Consider the following 14,833-nt stretch of genomic DNA (forward strand, 5'->3'; position numbering starts at 1 on the left):
AATAAATATTTGCTCAATAATTTTAAAAATAAATAGATAGATGGATGGATAACTCTGGGGGTATGGGCATTCAGAAAAGCCTATTGGAATTGCTGATGTCTGTATAGGAACTGAAGGATAAATAGTTTACTCAAGAAGTGAAAAATGGAGGACACTCCAGGCAGAGAAAACAGTATGTGAAAAATGACAGAAGTATGTGAAAAACAAAAACAAACCAACAAACAAACAAAAAAAAACCCAAACACCATGTGTTTAGTGTTGATGGAGCCTAGAGGTCAATCTGGCAATGGCATGAAGTAAATGAAGTAAGATTGCATAGAAAGGAACTAGCTTGATTATGGAGGCCATCTCAGGTCATTTTAAAATCTTAGATTTTGTCCTGTAGTTGTCAGGAAGCCAATAAAGTCTTTTAAATAGAAGGGAAAGATGTTCAGACATATCATGGATTTTTCTGTCAGTGTCAATCTTGACTCTAACCTTTTAAGTCAATCAAACATACCCACCTATCATAAACTCAACGCCTCAGATGTTATAGTAGCTCTTGGTGATAATTTCCTACATTTCATTGCTATGCTTGCTCTTATTCTTCATCCACTTCAGTTCTATCCATCTGTTCTTAGGTTTTTCTGACTTCTAAAAATTGATTATTTATTTTTACTTAAATTTTTAATGTTGACAGTATTGTAAATGCCCCAAATTCACCTCACCCCATTTGCCCACCACCCCCACCTTGACCCTCACCACACTATTGTCTGTATCCATAGACTATGACGTATATATCTTCTTTAATTATTCCTTTCAACTTCCTTTATCCAGTCCCCTCACCACCCTTCCTTCTAATATTTGTCAGTCTGATCCATGTATCCGTAAATCTAGTTCTATTTTGTTAATCATTTTACTTTGTTCATTAGATTCCACATATTATGAAGATCATAAGAAATTTGTCTTTCTCTGACTGGCTTATTTCATTTAGCATAATAATTTCCAGGTCCATCTATGCTGTCAAAAAGGGTAAGAATTCCGTATTTCTTGTAGCAGCATAGCATTCCATGGTGAAAGCATACCTCAACTTTTTTATCCACTCATCTACTGATGGGCACTTGAGCTGTTTCTAGGTATTGGTTATTGTAAATAACGCTGATATAAATATAGGGGTGCATACATCCTTTCTGACTGGTGTTTTTGGATTTTTAGGATATATAAACCCAGAAGTGGGATCACTGGGTCAAAAGGCAGTTACATTTTTAATTTTTTGAGGAAACTCTATACTGTTTTTCCATAGTGGAGTCACTAGTTTGCATTCCCTCCAAGTGGGAAAAAAACTCCCTTTTTTTTCACATCCTCACCAACATTTGTTGTTTGTTGGTTTATTGATAGTAGCCACTATGAAAGGTGTGAAGTGATATATCATTTTATGTTAATTTGCATCTCACTGATGATTAGAGATCTTGTATGTTTGTTTTTTTGTTTTGTTTTTTTTTTCCATGTCTATTGGCCATCTGTATGTCCTCTTTGGAGAAGTGTCTATTCAGAATCTTTGCCCATTTTTTTCTTAGACTGTCTTCCTGGTGTTGAGTTGTATATATTCTTTATATATTTTGGAGATTAAGCACTTATTAATTGAGTCATTGGTGAATATGTTTGAATGATGGGTTCCCTTTTTGTTTTGTCGATGTTTTGTTTTTTTGTTTGTTTGTTTGTTTGTTTGTTTTTTGCTGTGCTTTTTGGTTTGATGTTGCTCCATCTGTTTATTTTTTTCTATATTTCCCTTGCCCTTGGAGACATACCAGCAAAAATATTGCTCTGAGACATGTCTGATATTTTACTACCTATGCTTTGTGGATTTTTATGTTTTCATGACTTACATTTAAGTCTTTTATCCATTTTGAGCTTATTCTTGTGTATGGTGTAATTTGGTGGCCTAGGTTTATTTTATTGCATTTATCTGCCCAATTTTCCCAATATCATTCATTAAAGAGTCTGTTTTAACTCCATTGTACACTCTTGTCTCCTTTATCAAATATTAATTGACCATAAAGGTATACATTTTCTGGGCTCTTCATTGTGTTCCATTGATTTCTATGCCTGTTCTTATGCCAGTGCCTAGCTGTTTTGATAACAGTGGCTTTATAGTATAGTTTGATATCTAGTGTTGTGATTCCTCCAACTAAATTTTTATTTTATCAAGATTACTAAGGCTATTCAGGGTCTTTTTTTGGTTCCATATAATTTTTTGAAATATTTGTTCTAGATCTGCAAAATATGGCTTTGGTATTTTAATAGGAATTGTGTTGAATCTATAGATTGCTTTGGGTAGTAAGGACATTTTACTGAAGTTAATTATTACAAAACATAAACATAGTATATGCTTCCACTAGTTTTCATTTCCTCTTTTTCTTTCTTTAGTGTCCTATAGCTTTCTAAGTACAGGTCTTTTACCTTCTTGGTTAACTGTATTCTTAACTATATTAATTTTTTGTTGCTGTGGTAAAAGGGGTTGTTTCCTTAGTTTCTTTTTCTGAGAGTTAGTTCATTATTGGTGTATAGAAATGCCATTGATTTTTGGGTGCTAATTTTGTATCCTGCTACTTTGCTGAATTCATTTATTAAATCTAGTATTTTTTGGTAGAGTCTTAGGAATTTCTATGTGCAATATAATGTCATCTGAAAATAATGTCAGTTTTATATCCTCCTTTTCAATTTGAATGTCTTTTATTTCTTCTTATCTGATTGCTGTGGCTAGGACTTCAAGCACTCTGTTGAACACAAGTGGTGAAAGGGGAGAGCTCTGTCTGTTTCTGATTTTAAGGGAAAGACTTTCAGTTTCCCCCCTCCCCATCTATTATGGTAATTTCAGGTAGGAGTAAAGAGATAAACTATACTAATGGATGCAGAATTAAAGAAAATTATTTTTTTGTGCTTTGTTTCTATCATAGAATAAGCAAACATATTCACATGGGGACAAGAAAGATAGGTTATAAAGAAAAAGTTTTAAGAAGATAGGAAAGAGGGGGAATAATGGATATTGCAAGACCACAGGAGAAACAGAGAAATCAAAGTCACAGGTAGAAGATGCATAATCCTGTAAGAGCAGAGGAAAAAAAAATCAAGAAAGGGTAGGGTTCAGAGTTTTTTCTTGGAGGGGGTAAGTGGAGTGAAAGATAAAAGGAAGAAAGTTGAAGTATTCTTACACTATAACCTTAATTTTTACTCAAAGTTATGTGTCAAGGTTATCTTCTGTGATTAAGGCTGAGGAGTGTTGTGTTTTTAAAAAAATATATATTTTATTGATTTTTTTTTCAGAGAGGAAGGGAGAGGGATAGAAAGTTAGAAACATCGATGAGAGAGAAACATTGATCAGCTGCCTCCTGCACACTCCCTACTGGAGATGTGCCAGCAACCAATGCACATGCCCTTAACCAGAACTGAACCTGGGATCTTTCAGTCCGCAGGCAGATGTTCTATCCACTGAGCCAAACTGGTTTCAGCAGCATATGGGTTTTGAGATCAATAATTAAAGTTGCAGATGGATATAAAAAATGAAATTGGACCAGTTTCTTATACCATATACAAAAATAAACTCATTAATTGTTTTATTAAAGAATTAAATGGTAGACCTTAAACAAAGAAAAAAACTTATAGAAAAACACACACAAAGTAAACTCTGATATCTTAGGAATATCTTTTTGGATATTTGTCCTCAATTCATGGATGAAAAAAAAGGGATTATATCAAACTAAAAATGTTTTTAATTATATTTTTATTGAGCTTTTACAGAGAGGAAGGGAGAGGGATAGAGAGTTAGAAACATCAATAAGAGAGAATAATCGATCATCTGCCTACTGCACACTTCCTACTGGGGATGTACCTGCACCCAAGGTACATGCCCTTGACCGAAATCAAACCGGGGACCCTTGAGTCCACAGGCCAATACTTTGTCCAATGAGCCAAACTGGTTAGGGTTAAACTAAAAAGTTTTACACAGCAAAGAAAACCATCAACAGAACAAAAAGACAACCTACTAATGGGAGAATATATTTTCATGTGATGCATCTGTTAAGGAGTTTATATCCAAAATATACTGTATAAACAACTCATACAACATAACACACACAGAACAAACAGAAAAAAAATTTTAAAAATGGTCACAGGATTTGAATACATATTTCTCTTAAGAGGACATATAGCTGGACAACATCACTAATCATCAGAGAAATGCAAATGAAAACTACAAAAAAAAAAAAGAAAGAAAGAAAAGAAAAGAAAACTACAGTGAGATATCCCTCAGCTGTTTGAATGGCTTTCATCAATAAATCCACAAATAACAAGTGCTGGAGAGGACGTGAGAAGAAGGCAACCCTCATCCACTTTTGCAACTATAAATAGGTGCAGCCACTATGAAAAACAGTATGGAGATTCCTCCAAAAATTAAAGCTAGAGCTGCCCTAAGATCCAGCATTTCCACTTCTGAGTACTTAGCTGAAAAAACAAAAACACTAATTTGAAAATATTATGCACCTCTATGTTCATTGCAGCCCTACTAGTAATAGCCAGGATATGGAGTCAATCAAGATACCCATCAACAGCCGAAACCGGTTTGGCTCAGTGTTAGAGCGTCAGTCTGCAGACAGAAAGGTCCCAGGTTCGATTCTGGTCAAGGGCATGTACATTGGTTGCGGGCACATCCCTGGTAGGGGTGTGCAAGAGGCAGCTGGTCGATGTTTCTCTCTCATGGACGTTTCTAGTTCTCTATCTCTCTCCTTCCTTCTCTCTGTAAAATATCAATAAAATATATTAAAAAAAATAAAAGATACCCATCAACAGATGAATGGATAAAGATGTAGTATGTATGTGCACACATGCACATATGCACAATTGCACACACATTACTATTATTATTAAGCAATAAAAAGAATGAAATCTTGCCATTTGTGACAACATGGATGGACCTAGAGGGTATTACACTAAGTGAAATAAACTAGAGAAAGATAAATACCATATGATCTAACTTATATGTGGAACCTTCAAAATGAATAAATAAAATAAAAGAGAAGCAGATCCATGTGTATAGAGAACAAGCTGATAGCTGCCAAAAGAAATGGGTGGGAGATGAGAATTTAAAAATTAATATTAAATTAAGTTATTGTGATAATGGTTACATAATTAGATAAGAGAATGTTAAAATTTTAAAGTAAAAACCATAATATTTGGAATAATTTAAGAAGAGAAGAGAATGCTGACACAAAATCAATGATGTGGGAAGCTTTCAAAACTACAGAATCTGTGTTCTTTTCTCATAAGCTAAAGCACACCCTGAGAAGAGAAAAAGTGACACCAATGAAGACTCTTGTTCAAATACTCTGTTTAAAAGTATTTTGACTTACCTTATGTTTCTATGCTAGAAGAAAAACTTGATTCTCTGCATCTATATTTCTTGCACTATGCTAATTTTGTATAAAGATTAGATATAAATTGTGTTGTTAATATGGGTCTTTTAATAATTATTTGCTCATTCATTCTTGCAAAAATTCCTTTTTCATTATCATATACAGGGTTTGGCAAAAGTAGGTTTATAATTGTGAGTATGTGAAACAGTTTATTCTTAGGTTGTTATTTATTAATTATTGTAGTATTTTCCATATGAACAGCTCTAAACTTCCTATTGCCACCCCATGCATTATGTGTCAGACACTATGTAATAGGTCATGGAGATTATGGTCTTTTAGTAAAGGTAAATACTCATTACACAAATATGAAACAAATTAGTATGTGATTATATTTATGACTTGAATGATGAAGGAAAAGAGCAGGATGCTATGAAAGGTATAATAAGGGACCTAATCCAAAATGGAAGGTCAACTCTGAGTGCCTCAGAGTTGATCTCAGATCTAACAGAGAAATTAGAGCTAGCCAGATGAAGAAGTTAAACAAGATAGAGTAATTTAAAAAGTAAAAGTTGATTGAATGTTCTAAGCAGCAGGAATAGCAGATGCTAAGACCCTGGAGTGAAAAGGAAAAGCCAAATAAAATGCAAAATATTCATATTATTACATGGTTGGAAACCAGTCATCATATTAATTTTTCATCTTAAAAGTGATTGTATTTATGTCATTTTTCATTGAACATGACCACATAAATTCAATATGAATCTGAGTTAATTAAAAATATACTTTAATGTTTTACAGTGTAATTTCTATTATAAATATCACCAACTCTAATTATTTTTAGAGACAAACTATATTTTATAAGCTGTTTCATTGAATTTTCAGTGATGTCTAACTGTAGACAAATTCTCAAAGACACATGCACTTAAATGGAAATACTTTTTAAATAGTTGGCACCCTGGCAAGGTGGCTCAGTTGGTTGGAGTGTCATCCCTTACACCAAAAAGTTGAGGGTCAGGGCACATACTTATGCTGTGGGTTTGATCTCCAGTCAGGGCGAAAAAGGGAGGCAACCAACTGACATTCGCGCTCACACTTGCTCCTCTCCCTGACCCCCTCCCATATTCTTTTCTCTGGGAAATCAATACAAATATATCCTTGGGTGAGGATTGTTTTAAAAAGTTTGAAATAGCTCCAAGATTTAATCTAAAGTATCCAACTCTTCCATAAACGTCTGGACATTTGGATGAGGCCCCCAGAAAAAGAAACTGAGTGTTCTCTGTTCACACTAGCTAATATAAATTTAGGTCCCATGCTACTGATTTAAAATTTAAATGCCTCTTATAAAGCTACTTAAAATAGCTAAGTTAACAATGAGTTACTAAACTATCACTTAATAGTCTGCACATATATACTAAGAATACCTTTAATTGTCTCATTGTTTTGTCATTTCACATTGAATGATGACATAGAGAACAACTACAGTGCAATCTAGTTCATAGGCAAATAAAAGACAAAAGAGTTTATAGAAAACTTTAATGATATTTCACAATTTCCTAAAAATATTTAGCTGTAGCAAGTGTATGTAATATGATATCCTTCCTTCTTAATAAAACTCAAGTATGAACGCATTCTATTCTAGCTGCTAAAATGACTGTTTCAATTATTGCTCTTTTCCTGACTGAAGTCAACATGATAGAAAGTTGTGCTGAACTGAAACCAAACTCCTCATGTAAATTCCTTCAAGTAATAGTTGTGTCATGGTGCATTTGTCATTCAAGGGGATAGGTGAAGAATTTGAAATGCTACTTCCTCTTTCTTCCTTCCGTGGAACTGTCAAATGAGAAGAGATCAGTCTCTACCATTTTTAAGAATTATACCAGTGAGTTTATACACAACAAAATATTGCATATGAAGTAGAAAAGAATGATTATGAGATGGTAGAAACTCTAGTTGTAAATTTTAGCTGTTTATTTTAAAAATGTAAGTACTTCACCCTGTTATTTACTATATTGGATATATTTACATTTTAGATTGTATGGTAAAAAACAAATCATTGTTAATATTTACCTTTTATACAAATAAAGTAAAAATGTTTTTCTTAAACTTTTAATTTTAGAATAGTTTTAGAGTTACAGAAAAGTTGCAAGTACAGTACAGATAATCACTATAGCCTTGCACCGTTCCATTTATTGTTAATAAATCACATTAATTTGAACCACTTGACACAATTAATGAGCCAATGTTGATACATTATTATTAACTAAGGTCCATTCCCTAATCAAATCTCCTTAGGTTTTAGCTAATGTCCTTTTTCTGTCTGAGGAATTGAACCAGGATACCACATTGCATTTATTCATCATGTCTCCTTAGCTACTCTAGATTGGCAGTTTCTCAGAATTTCTTTGGTTTTAATGATTTTGACTATTTTATTGATCAGACATTTATGAGAAATACTGATCAGATATTTACTTTTTAGAATGCTATTTAATTTGGGATTATCTGATGTTTTTCTCATAATTAGAGTCAGGTTGTAAGTTCCTGAGAGAGAAAAAAATAGGTAAAATACTATTCTCATTAAATCATATATCAAGGGTATACATGAAGGTAACCTATCATTGGTGTTAACAACAATAACCTGACTTAGGTAGTATTTCTCAGCTTTCTTCATAGTAAGTTTATCCTCCCTTTCTATACTGTAGGAAATCACTAAGGCAATGGACACTTAAGGAATGGAGACTAATGCTCCACATCTTTGATGAGGTAATATCTACATAAATTATTTGGAATTTATGTATATCAGTTATTTGTCCATTCATCCACATTAATTTATTTTTTCAATCATTTAGTGGTATCAGTATGTGTCATAAATATTGATTTTGTACTTTAGGTAATATTTCAGTATTTATTATGTTGCTAAAATAGTTCCAGATTTAGACTTTGGAGACTGTTTTAGTTGAATTCTATGTCCCTTTGACATACCCCCATTATCTTGTTCTTTAAGCATTCCCTTACTTTCTGGCTCTACAAGATACCCCAGGATAATTTTTTATATCCCCTGCATTAGCCCTATACTTCTATTGGGGTATCATTGCTTTTAGACCTTCTTAGCAGGCACATCTAAGGCATATATATGAAATTATTTAATTCATTCAATCATATATGAAGTTTGAACTAAGTATCTGGGACTTGGATGACAAATATAAATTATTTAGACATGATAAGCAGAACACTGTGTTGGCTATAATGTGACATCTAAGTTACATGTCTGACTCATCATAAACAGAGTCCATGTGATGGTTATTTCTGGAGTCATAGAAATTCATCTCTCCTGCACATATTTCTGAAATGAAGTGAAAAGTCTAAAACTATATGCTGTATAGTCTAATGAAAAGAACAAAGGCTCTCAGAAGAACTAGCTTTGCCTCTTTAGCACTTTGTCTTAGTCAGGAAGCCATAAACAGAATGACATTATTTATAGTGCTAGTGTCAATATTTCAAGAAACCTTCTATAGAAAAACATTATGTACATAAGGACAAATTCAACCAAGTATTTTCCAAGAAGGTACTGTGTTTTCCTGTGTATAACATGCTATTTTTTTCTAAAATTGTTAGACTAAAATTGAGGGGCCTTTTATACACGGAAATCAGCAGAGGAAGGAGTTGCACAGAGGCATAGTTGTCCATAACTTGTCAAACAGGCTTCCTCCAATCATGAGCCTTTCTGTTAATGATGTCAGCTGATGCCATAATTGGAGGTGGAGGTGGAGAGTGTGCAGATGCAACAGGACTGAAGTGTTCTGAGCCCATAAAGATGTTAAAAAATAAAAATATAAATGCTGGTAAGCCTTACTCTGCAAAATTCAAACTGAATGTAATCTGCTGTGCAAAAGAGCATGTAAATAAAGCTGCAGAGAGACAATTTGGACCTCCTTCCACTCAGTGTATGACTGTACAGTGGAGAAAATAGGAAGAACAACTCCTTAAGATGCCAGAAAAGAAGAAGGCCTTAAGAAGAAAACCAACAAAATGGGCAAACTTAAAGCAGAGGCTTAAGACTTGGGTTACAGAGCTGCACCAGAGAGGCTCATGTTTGTCAACCAAGCTAATTCAATGTCAGGCAAGAATGTTTGCAAATGAAATTAACATTGTTGATTTTACAGGAAAGTCAAAATGGTTCTTCAATATCATGAGGAGATAAGGGTTGGTCATGAGAAAAGGAATAAAGTTAGCTAAGAAAATGCCACCAGTTTATGAGGATGATCTCACATATATACATAGTGACTCAGAAGACAGCAGTGATACAACAGAAGTTGAAGAAATTGATATGTCTGGAACTAATAGTGATGAAGAAGAAAGCAATGATGCAACATAGGCTGAATAAGGTTATCTGCTGCAAAATATCATAGTACTGGTATGTAAACATTACCTGTGGTAATTCCTAAATAAAAATGTGTGGTTGTTTTTTTTTTTAAATATATTTTATTGATTTTTTACAGAGAGGAAGGGAGAGAGATAGAGTTAGAAATATCGATGAGAGAGAAACATCCATCAGCTGCCTCCTGCACACACACTCCCATCCCCACTGGGGATGCACCAGCAACCAAGGTACATGCCCTTGACCGGAATCAAACCCGGGACCCTTCAGTCCTCAGGCTGATGCTCTATTCACTGAGCCAAACCGGTTTTGACAAAATGTGTTCTGTTTTATGTTTAAAATGTTGATTTCTTAAATTTGGGTTGTAAAAGTGTGTCTTATACACACAAAAAAATATGGTACTTATTTTGCTAGTGCATTTGATAAGTTTTGGATACTCCCTAGTGACTTTTTGAGTATTGCTCGACAAGTGATTTTGACATATAATGTATGTTTACACATGGTAAGATGTAGCTATAGATGATGTAACCAAAAGTTCTTAGGAGCACTGTAAATTCCTGTTATCTTATTCAAGGGGCCATCTAGCATGAACCAAAGCTAGTTGAATTCTAGTTTCTTTCCTTCTCTGTGACATATTATTAAACCACACCTCAAAAATATGGTTTGCCAAATATCTTCTCCCCATTGTCCCAATTTCTAGTTAGCAAATGTTTCATAATGTGAATTTTATAGAAACCCTTAACAAGCTTCCTCCATTCACAAAGCTTGGTACTTCAGTGTTTTTTGTTGTGGTAGTTGTTGTTGTTGGTTTAGTACTGAGCATGTAAAATCAAGTCTATTCACACTTGACCAGGATCTAAATAGGATATCATTCATATATTAGATTTTCAAAGGGAGATAGAACTGCACCTTCTACATATTGTTTATAATTTGATCTATATTTTAATGTTAAAGTGATACATTTTTTATTAGAGTATAACAAGATGCTTCTTCAGTTAAAACACTATATCAAAATTGATTTGTAGTTTAAAATGTGTCAACTTTTCCCTAGTATCTAGTTATCTCATAACACTTCTGTAAAATAAGGTTAACATAGGAAGATAAATACCAGGGCAACTTCTTTCTATTTTCCCAGAGAACACAGCTTAAAACACGTGTATTTATACATGCTTTTAATAGCCTTACTTGGGTTTACATGTACCGATGCTTCAGTCACTATCTTCTGTACTCTGCCAATTCACATGAATTGTTTAATCCTATATAATAAAGAGGTAATATGCAAATTTACTGTCACACCCTCACACATGATGGCCACCCCATGTGGTCACAAGATGACTGCCCCCATGTGGTCACAATATGGCCACCACAAGATAGCCAGCAAGGGAAGGCAGTTGTGGGCAATCAAGCCAGCAGAGGAGGGAAGTTAGGGGTGACCAGGCCAGGAGGGGAGGACAGTTGGGAGCTAACAGGCCTGCAGGGGAGGAAGGGCAGTTGAGAGCAACAGGCCTGAAGGGGAGGGCAGTTGGGGGTGACCAGGCCTGCAGGGGAGGGAGGGCAGTGGGGGTGATTGGGCTGGCAGGGGAGGGAAGTTGGGGGCAATTAGGGTGGGAGGGGAGCAGTTTGGTGTCAATCAGGCTGGCAGGGGAGAGGTTAGGGGTGATCAGGATGGAAGAAGAGGTTAAGGGCAATTAGGCAGGCAGACAGGTGAGCAGTTGGGAGCCAGCAGTCCCAGATTGTGAGAGGGATGTTTGACTGCTGGTTTAAATGGGCAGTTGGACATCACCTGAGTAGTCCCAGATCGGAGAGGGTGCAGTCTGGGCTGAGGGACACTCCCACCCCAGTGCACGAATTTCATGCACCAGGCCTCTAGTTTCTTTATACAATAAAAACAGAACCGAGAATTACATGTAATACATATATATAGGGTGTCCCAAAAATGTATACACACTTTAAAAATTATAAAGGCAATGTTTATTAAAATATATTTTCTTTTCAAAATTGAGTTATCAGCTGTTACAGTGTATATACATTTTGGGAGACACCTGTATATGAATATACCAGCTATGCAATAGCTAAAAGCATCACTGTTGCCAAGACCGGTTTGGCTCAGTGGTAGAGCGTTGGTCTGCAGACTGAAAGGTCCCTGGTTTGATTCCAGTTAAGGGCATGTACATTGGTTGCACATCCCCGGTGGGGGGTTTGCAAAAGGCAGCTGGTCGATGTTTCTCTCTCATTGACATTTCTAGCTCTCTATCTCTCTCCCTTCCTCTCTGTAAAAAGTCAATAAAATATATTTTTAAAAAAATAAAAAAATAAAAGCATCACAGTTATTTATTGAAACTGGGTATATTTATATGTCATGTATTTTCTCACATTAGAAATTACTATATATAGCACAGTTCCTAGAAATTCAAAGATGAGAGCACATAGACTTTTTGATACAATCCTTAAATTGGAGATTCTTATTGAAAATAATAGTAAGGTGTGTTCAGGAGCATCACAAACTGAAAATTTGTATTGGCCTGATTACATTATTATGCTGGAATCAAAGGGAACTATGGTTCTATAACTGGCCTGATTAGCAAAACTATGGGGAAGAGATGACCAAATCGATCCCTTGGAGCAAGGGCGAGTTCTTCATTAAAGGAAGAGCACTGAAGATGAGTTTGTTTGATAAAGGCAGATAAAGTATCTTAGAAGAATTCACTAGAAAGACTATATAACTTCAGTAATGCAGCAAATTGTCATTACCATTAGAGTTGAAGGCCCAGTTCCCCCATTTACTTGCTAAGTGCTTTCCTACAAATCATGTAACCTCTCTGTGTTTCAGATCTCACATCTGAAAATTTGGTTGATATATGATCATTGTGTTTACAATCCATTCTCCTGGTCCCAAGTTCAAATGAAATATTCTTTGGTCATGGTTTGAAAATTGTGAAAGACTTGATAAATGTAAAGAATTGATATTCTCATTACTATTATCAGGAATCCTATATAATAAAACGCTAATATGCAAATTGTATGCTCAACCGGGAGTTTGACTGAGAGTTAGACCAAGGGATGGGGCTGGCCTGCCAACAGCCTGTGGCTGCTCCCCACTATTGGGCTGCATCCATGCACAAATTCATACACCAAGCCTCTACCCATATAATAATGATTACAATTATTCATTATTCACCTTGAGGAGAAACCATTCTAATTGTTGTATACAAATTATCTCATTTAATTCTCCCAACTCCGTGGAGTAGGTACTATTATTTTCCCCCTTTGCCAGATGAGGAAATTCAGTCTGAGGAAGTTTAACTAATTTGTCTAAAGCCTCAAAGCTAGTACATGCTATATCCAAGATTGGACCCCTAGGAGCCTGTTTTAAAGCCTGCATTATTAAAGAATGTTGTCATATGAAGAGTGGCTGCAAGTTCTAGCTAAGGACTCTAATGAAAGTATGATGGTTATTTGTAACTGTATATCTATCCTTAAAGTTCAGAAAGTCACAGGACAAATGCTCCCCTGAAAGGGCAGAATATAGTTTTATATTAATAAAATTTAAATTGGTTGAAAATATCAGTTTCTATAAATTGGGTCTGTTGAGGCAGGTGTTTCATTCATTTATTCAATCAATCAAAAATGTTCCCATACATGATATATCTTTTGGGGTGAGAGTGGAGATGGGAATTTAGCTGAAATTAGTCAATGTATTTATCTGCACTACATTCTGGCTGGATACAACATTTTTTATGATAATGAAGATAGCTTGGAAAAATGGAAATGTACAGAAAACTCAAAAACACCACCAATTAAGTTATTATGTTCAACTTCTTTCCTTAACCAACCTGATTACCAGAGCTATTGAAATGCACTGATACATATTTTCTCTTCTCTCTTCATATCTGCAAGTGCAGTGATGCTTAAGGACCAGTGTTAACTATAATCAGCAAAAAACAAATAGAAACTATCTAAATTATCCTGGATAATCTATAAACTCTACTAAAAGTTTCTTCCTTTAATATTTCAGATTTCTAACTATCTATGTTTCTTTATGTGGCTATATATGTTTGTTATTTATATTCATAGATAGTCATTTGTAATTTCCTTTTCCATTACTGTATTGCAGATCCCTAAAGGTTAAAAGTTATAGTATTGCCCAGACTACCATGCTACATTCACTGTTTTGGAATATATTGTGAGTCCCAGAATCTGCTAACTTGACACTGAACAACGTGATTTCAATTCTTTTACCTATTTATTATAACACTAGAGGCCTGGTGCATGAAATTCGTGAATGGGGGGGGGGGGGGTTCCCACAGCCCAGTCTGCACCCTCTTCAATCTGGGACCCCTAAAGGGATGTCCCACTGCTCATTTAGGGCAGTCGGACATTCCTCTCACAATCCAGGACTGCTGGCTCCCCAACTGTTCACCTGCCTGCCTTCCTGATTGTCCCTAACCACTTCTGACTGCCAGCCTGATCACCCCCTAACCACTGCCCTGCCAGCTGATTGATGTCTAGCTGCCCCCCCTGCCAGCCTGATTGATGTCTAACTGCCCCCCTGCCAGCCTGTTTGCCCCCAACTTCCTTCCTCTGCTGGCCTGGTCACCCCTAACTGCCCTCCCCTGCAGGCTTGATTTTGCCCAACTACCCTCCCTTGTAGGCCTGGATCCCCCACAACTGCTCTCCCCTGCTGGCCATCTTATGGTGGCCATCTTGTGTCCACATGGGGGCAGGATCTTTGACCACATGGGGGGGGGCAGCTATCTTGATCTTGTGTGTTGGAGGGATGGTCAATCTGCATATTACTCTTTTATTAGATAGGATAGAGGCCTGGTGCTTGGGTGGGGGCCAGCTGGTTTGCCCTGAAGGGTGTCCCAGATCAGGGTCAGAGTTTCCTTGGGGCATGGAGTGGCCTGGGCTAGGGGCCTGTGGTGGTTTTCAGGCTAGCCATGCCTCCCAGCAACCCAAGCAGAGGCCCTGGTATCTGGGATATATTTATCTTCTACAATTGAAACTTTGTAGCCTGGAGTGAAGCCAATCCTTCTGCTCTCTCCGTAACAGCAGCTATTTCTGTTGGGGT

This window comes from Pipistrellus kuhlii, unplaced genomic scaffold, assembly GCF_014108245.1.
Source record: "Pipistrellus kuhlii isolate mPipKuh1 unplaced genomic scaffold, mPipKuh1.p scaffold_m20_p_54, whole genome shotgun sequence".
NCBI classification, from domain to species: Eukaryota; Metazoa; Chordata; class Mammalia; order Chiroptera; family Vespertilionidae; genus Pipistrellus; species Pipistrellus kuhlii.